This window comes from Microchirus variegatus (genome assembly GCF_963457635.1).
Source record: "Microchirus variegatus genome assembly, chromosome: 7".
NCBI classification, from domain to species: Eukaryota; Metazoa; Chordata; class Actinopteri; order Pleuronectiformes; family Soleidae; genus Microchirus; species Microchirus variegatus.
Window position 1 is genome coordinate 26,882,450 of NC_139808.1, and position 7,190 is coordinate 26,889,639.

Below are 7,190 nucleotides of genomic sequence, written 5' to 3' on the forward strand. Positions count from 1 at the left end.
ATAGGACCCAAGGGAACATATGGTGCGTCCCAGAGCCCATGCACACCAGTTGGACATGGGACCTCCCACTAGCGAAGTCGGGGCTGATCGACCTACGCCCACTTCTCCAAAATGAAGTCGGAGAATAATGGCGTTTTTGCATGTTATGGCATGCAATTATGTCGTTGTTGTTGTTATCTGTTAGCATGTAGATATGTAGGGCTACGGTAAAAGTATACCCATGACGTTACATAGCGCGGCGATCGTTCATGTTTTTTTAACATTTGACTTCAATTGCCTGGAACGCTTTGAAGTAGGAGCTAGCACAATTCAGGTAGAATAAGTCCCCCATCCCATTTGTTTGGATGGGCTCTGGAACGCACCAATAGGACCCGGGGAACACAGAACCCGGGGTACATAGGACCCAGGGAGCTTAGGATCTGGGGAACATAGGACCCGGGGAGCTTAGGATCTGGGGAACATAGGACCCGGGGGACATAGGACCCGGAGAACATAGGACCCGGGGAACATAGGACCTGGGGAACACAGGACCCGGGGAACATAGGACCTGGGGAACATAGGACCTGGGGAACATAGGACCCGGGGAACATAGGACCTGGGGAACACAGGACCCGGGGAACATAGGACCTGGGGAACATAGGACCCGGGGGACATAGGACCTGGGGAACATAGGACCTGGGGAACATAGGACCCGGGGGACATAGGACCTGGGGAACATAGGACCTGGGGAACATAGGACCTGGGGAACATAGGACCCGGGGAACATAGGACCCGGGGAACATAGGACATGGGGAACACAGGACCCGGGGTACATAGGACCCGGGGAGCTTAGGATCTGAGGAACATAGGACCCGGGGGACATAGGACCCGGGGAACATAGGACCCGGGGAGCTTAGGATCTGGGGAACATAAAACCCGGGGAGCTTAGGATCTGGGGAACATAGGACCCGGGGAACATTGGACCCGGGGAACATAGGGATGATCTCTCTGCAAGCTAGCTATCTGCAAACTAGCTATCTGTGTAAATATGTCAGTGGTCTGTGGCTCCGTTCGTTGGCCCCCGCAGCTCTTTTCTCATTACGGCGCTCATATGCTTTATTTATGCCGTCTGTAGAGTTTCCAGAACTAGCCCGGGCACTCGCTCGGCTGGCGGTGCCAACGAGAGGACACCGAGGGCGGGTGCCAGCTTGCTACATGGCTTGGCAGTGGACGCCAGAGTGTGTGTGTGCGACGGTAACGGTTTCACCTCTGGATCACAGAGCTGCCCCCTCCTTCCCGCAAGCTCTATTTATCGATCGGTAGCTGACCTACAACTTAATATTTCACCCGCTTATTTACCCCACTGAGGGGGAAACGTGGGGGATCAATGGGAACCTTTGAAGTGCGAGGGGTCGCCCACTGAGTGACAGTAGCTCTGCGTCAGCGAGAGAAGCCATGTCACTCTGGTCATCATCACAATGCACCACATGGTTTTACTGCACTGCCCAGTGATGGAAGGGTTAAGGCTGGGCTGAACGCACACACAAACACACACAACAAATGCTAAGAACCACTGCTGACAAAGAGAGAGTAAGGAAAGAAAGAGATATCAAGTGTAGTAATCAAAATGAAAAATGGGCCTCCAGCCACTTTAAACAAGAGCTAATTTATCACCAGAAAGTACGGATAAGTAGCCGAGTTGTTGCCGTTCAGTAAGTACCCGTTCTGCACCAAATTATTCCACCCCTGCCTGCGTGCAACCATAAATCATACACTTCCACACATCTTTTCCTATTAGCGGCCGTGCTAGGCATGGGCGCGTGCTCAGCTACCAAAAACAGACTAATAGGCTACAACTTTTAATTTTGAGAATGCAACCCCCCCTCCCCCCCTTTTCAATGGTCCCCTCCTCCAATCCTTCATTTCATAGTCACCCCCTCCAAAACCCCACCCCCACTGCACAATATTCACATTATCACATGGAGGAGAGAGCATTGCACAATCATGTGCATCATGTTTATCACCTGGTTGCCAAAACCTTATTGTAAAGGTCCGCCGCGAGTCCCTGTTTTGGGTCGCGTGACTGGGGGGCTTCACGTTACAGACGGGAGCGCAACCCACCGCTATAGATAGAGCTGATCTCTGAGCTGTGGACGCAGGGGGGGAAACACCTGCTGCCACGGGGTGCACTGCTTCCTGGATGCAGAAATGCATCAAATGCATCTGAAACCTTAGTTTTAAACAACATTTTTTTCACCTTCTTTTTGCAGAAATTGAAGGAAAAACAACATATATAAGTCGCATACTAGCCCTTTATTAGTAATTATTAAGCATGTTATTCTACATAACCTTATTCTACCTCTATTACGACATGAATTAGGATTTTTTCCTACATAAGGTGTTAATACGTGCTAAATATTTACTGATAAAGTGCTAGAATGCTGCTTATACTACTTCTTGACCTCCTTTCGCAAGATAACTGAAATTTTCATGAAATGTCCGCATTGGGACCCGGAACAAGGGATTACATTTTGGGCGTGATCCGTAGACGCTATCACTATTTTTATCGCTATTTTGTGGGGGTCTGCGCTCTCCGAGTGCGTCTAGTATACTACTTATATATGTTCGTAAGCGCCTATATAATGCTGATTAAAGGTGCCATATGTAAGAATGTGGCCAAAAACGGTTACTGCATTCAAATTCAAAATACAGAGGTCTTTTTAGGTTTCGTTTTTTGACGTAACTGGCAACCCCGTGGTCGCTCGGCAGCTGAGACTCTACTGACTGCAATGATTGGTAGACGGCGGTAGGTGGTGCCACATGCCAAAAACGTGATTTCAAAACATAAACATGATTTGCAGTCTGCAAAATGTTTTTTTCTGACTGATGTCGCCTTAAATATGAAGCTTTTCCACTAATACCAGTACTTACATTCCGCCTTAAGGCAACAAAGTGAAGTTTCCGCTGGTTCTCGATGAAACGAACAATATTCAAGTCTTAAGTGTTAATTAATGAGCGTTAGAATAGTGATAGTAGTTGTTATCTTTGGACACAGAAGACTAACTACTCGCTCCGTATCTCTCGTGGCTCGCGCCATGTGCTACTTTATCTCCCATTATGTTTATTTTACATCACCCAGCTGTTGTTGTTGTTGTTGTTGTTGTTGTGTGCTTTTATGAATAAACTTGTCTACGAGTTGTTTCCTGTCTTTAAACCGAGCTCGGAGGACGCCGCCGCCGCTGCCGCTGCTGCTGAGATAGAAAACAAATATGAAAGTGGGATCGATCGTCTCATCGCTGCCAGAACGTTGGGGGAGTTAGAACCGTACACAAAAATGACCTTATTCTCTCCGGGCTCTACATACATTACGCGAAGTGATCTACGCCGACGTCTCTTCATCGGAATAAAAACAATAAAACAATGGCTCGCGCCACGAATTCATCACTCGGACTCGTTGCCTCGGAAAAGGCGGGAAGTCCCAGGGAAGACGGCGACCGACCGACCGACCGCCAGGCCCAGTCAAACGCTAACGGGTAACACTCCCGAGTGATGGATGGAGTCTTTGACTTGGAGTAGAAGTGGCCATGATGGCCGCGGCGTCTCTCTGAAGTGCTCCCGCTCGCACTCGCGACCAAATCCTGTTATGTCCCTGTTTCATTGCGCTGACAGCATGAGGAATGCTTGGTTTTGTTCTTCCCCACTGTTGCTATCCATCATCCCGAGGAGGAGGAAAGAGAAAGAGAGAACAGTGGCACTCCACCCCTCCCTACACAACCCCCCACCCACCAAACGCACACCTTTCCACACACTCTTTCCTCTTTTTGTCTTCACGTGAGTCGCTAAATTATCCCCGTACTGTTTTCCAGCGCTTTATGAAAGGACAGAAGACGAGGTATGTGCTGCAGCTCTATTCAGAAACACTTAGCTTGTAAAGACAGACCCCCCCCACCACCACCACCCCCTCCCAAAACCCCCCCGCCTTCCCCAATCAATCCACTACTTAAAGGCGGATGTAATCTGAGCTCAGTCAATGTGCTTGGTGTTGAAAGCATCCTGCCTGCTTTTCCTAACCTGGAAAAGCACTAATGTCCAAGCATCTAATTAAAGCTCACTTGATCACATTCTGGAGCGGTCAATGGGTTTTGGGGGGGGGGGGGTGTAATAGTTTAATTATCCCCCCCCCACACACACCCTCATGTGGTTAAAGCTAATATTTAATTAGAAAATAAACAGAAAACGGAGGCCTCAGTATCCAATCATGATCAATGAAGCAGAGCGAAGACCTATATTATAATAAAGGTGGGGTGGGGGGGCCCGGCTTATATTGCCACATAAAAAGAATCATAATTAGTCAAACGTAATTAGCAGAACATTAGAGTATCATGAGGCCGCTGCAGCGATGCCTTTCATGCTTGTGTGGAAGGGAAGAGAGCAAAGAGACGGCGGCTAATCAATGAGCTATCGCTCGCCTGTTATGGAGACTCACGTACGTGTTCTTTAACTGTAACTCAACACACTGATTCACAGTTGTTCCTTCACTGTATAATCACATTAAAAACACGTTTCAGCTTGATAATAACTGATACGTCTGTCAATAAGGATAATGTACAGAAGAATTTAAACTTTAAACTGAAAATTTCGAGTTTTAAACTCAGATTTTCTGACTATAAAACTAAGGATTCTGACTATTCTCAGAATTCTGACTTAAAACTTAGAATTCTGACTTTATTCTCAGAATTCTGACTTCATGCTCAGAATTCCTGACTTTATTCGAACTTAAACTCACAATTGTGAATTTAAACTCAGATTTCTGACTTTAAAACTCAGAATTCTGACTTTATTCTCAGAATTCTGACTTTAAACACAGATTTTCTGACTTTAAACTCAGAATCCTGACTTTTAAAGTGAGAACTCGAATATTGTTTTTCCTGTGTGGCCCTAATCTTCTTCCGTAATAACAAATAACAATATGGATATTTGTGGACATTTGTGGAATATCTCACCTCAGGCTAACTCAGGCTAACTCCACAGACACGGTGAAATGATGTTAGCGTAATAAGCTCAAGTGTTGAGATCTTATCTCATAAAGAGGCTTATGAATGTACAACTATCTCATGTCACATTACAGGAGCCCACACTGATTTATTCCTGCTGATCAAACGCCGCGGGGGCCGCGACAGTCCAGTAACGGAAATCAACACCGCGTCTGCTGGACTATATGGATTAAAATGGAGATTATGCATTGTGTTATCACGCTTCACTTGAAAGTAAGAGGAACAGCGGACAGATGGATGTAACGCATGAATATTGCAGGAGCACTTCGTCCCTAACTTTGGCAAGCTGTAAAACAAACAAGCGGAGTAAAGTGACACCCAAGTTTACCAAGTGTTTATGAGGCATCACAGCTGACCAGTGCTGGACAATGACCCTCAACCTGTCTCTGTATGGTGCCCCAGAGGTGTCATAAAACCTGGGGGCAAGGAGCTTTGCCTGGGATGACAGAGCACCAGGCGCTCTCCCACCAGGACCTAATTTCCCCCCGTGAAAATGGATAGCACGTCCATCGCGTAGCTTAGTTTAAAATGCAAAATGTGGACATTATCTGGCACGGAGATTCAGCGGCATCCATCACGCTATGCTAATGCGGCCCAGTGGTTAAGATATTCTAATGTAAGCCACCCTGGAGATGTAGAGGAATTAACACAAACAGAGCAGGGGCGACGGAGAACACAGAGGGGTCAGGAGATAGGACGGGGGGAGACAGGCACCGCTGCTGCCACCACACACACACACACACACACACACACACACACACAGGTGCAGGTGTACATAAACCAAGCGCACATGTTGCTAGCATGTGCGCTAGCAGAGCTAATCGTGATGTTTTTACGAGATGCATTTTTTTAGATGCATTTTTTCCCTGAAGAATTTGAAGTTTCAACATTCGTATAAGTGTTTTAATCTGTTTAATTATTCAGAATTCTGAGAATAAAGTCAGAATTCTGAATTTAAACTCATAATTCTGACTTTATGCTCAAAATTCCTGACTTTATTCTCAGAAATCAGACTTTAAACTCAAAATTCCTGACTTTAAACTTAGAATTCTGACTTGCGCTTGCAGACCTAATCGTGACATTTTTACGAGATTTATTTTTTGGATCCATTTATTTCCTGAAGAATTTGATGTTTCTACATTCGTATAAGTGTTCTAATCTGTTTAGTCATTCAGAATTCTGAGAATAAAGTCAGAATTATGAATTTAAACTCAGAATTCTGACTTTAAACTCAGATTTTCTGACTTTAAAACTCAGAATTTGAAAGAACTTGCAATCTTTTGTTGGGCTGTAAACTCAAAACTTTTTTACAGTGAAGTTGCGTTTTCTTATTTTTTACAGTGTATGTCAATCAAACACTGAAACACACTTGATCTGTGCAGCGATTCCTAAATCTATGGCCCCCATTTTCAAAGTTTCCCTCACAATATTTGTCTGTTTGCGTTCGATTCTCTCTCCATTGAGAAATTCCTCGCTCCCTGGCTGGATTAACGTTTCCATTCACATCTGCAGTTTCCCTCGGGTTCGCTGTGCTGTGCTGTGATTCCCAGCAGAATCTCTGTCTCCTCAGCTCAGCTCAGCTCTGTCCCAGTCCCCTGCTCTGCCTGCCAGAGCTGTAAGGGAAAGCATTATTATCATTATATTAATGTGACATTAATTGCTTTTACTTTTTCACTCCATTAAGTGTGCTCTATCTCTTTGGGAGCGCGGCCAGATGGTTTATCGCTTCCCCGTTGCTGTTGGTAGGCGCCATTAATGGGCTAAGACACTGGGCTATAAAATAATTGCGCCGCAGTGTTGGAAATGTTCATCGTGCTAATTGAAAAGTAATTGCGGAGGTATAGTGCAACTGTCACGCCATAAAAGCCTGTCGTAGGAGGAGGAGGAGGAGGAGGAGGGCGTCCTAGTAAAAAAGAAAGGCTATTGTTTGCAGTCACACAGGACAGGAAGTGGTCAAAGCAACGGCCGTATACGCTAAATGTTAACAGGGGCAATGATCCGTTGAAAACATGACTCTTTTATTCTCACATATTAATGCGATAAATACTGATTTACGCTATCTAAATGTTTTGTTATGTCTGTAAACCACTGTAAAGTGAACACTGGTAGAATATGGGTCAATTACACTGTAAAAAAAAAACCTCAGAACTCAGAATT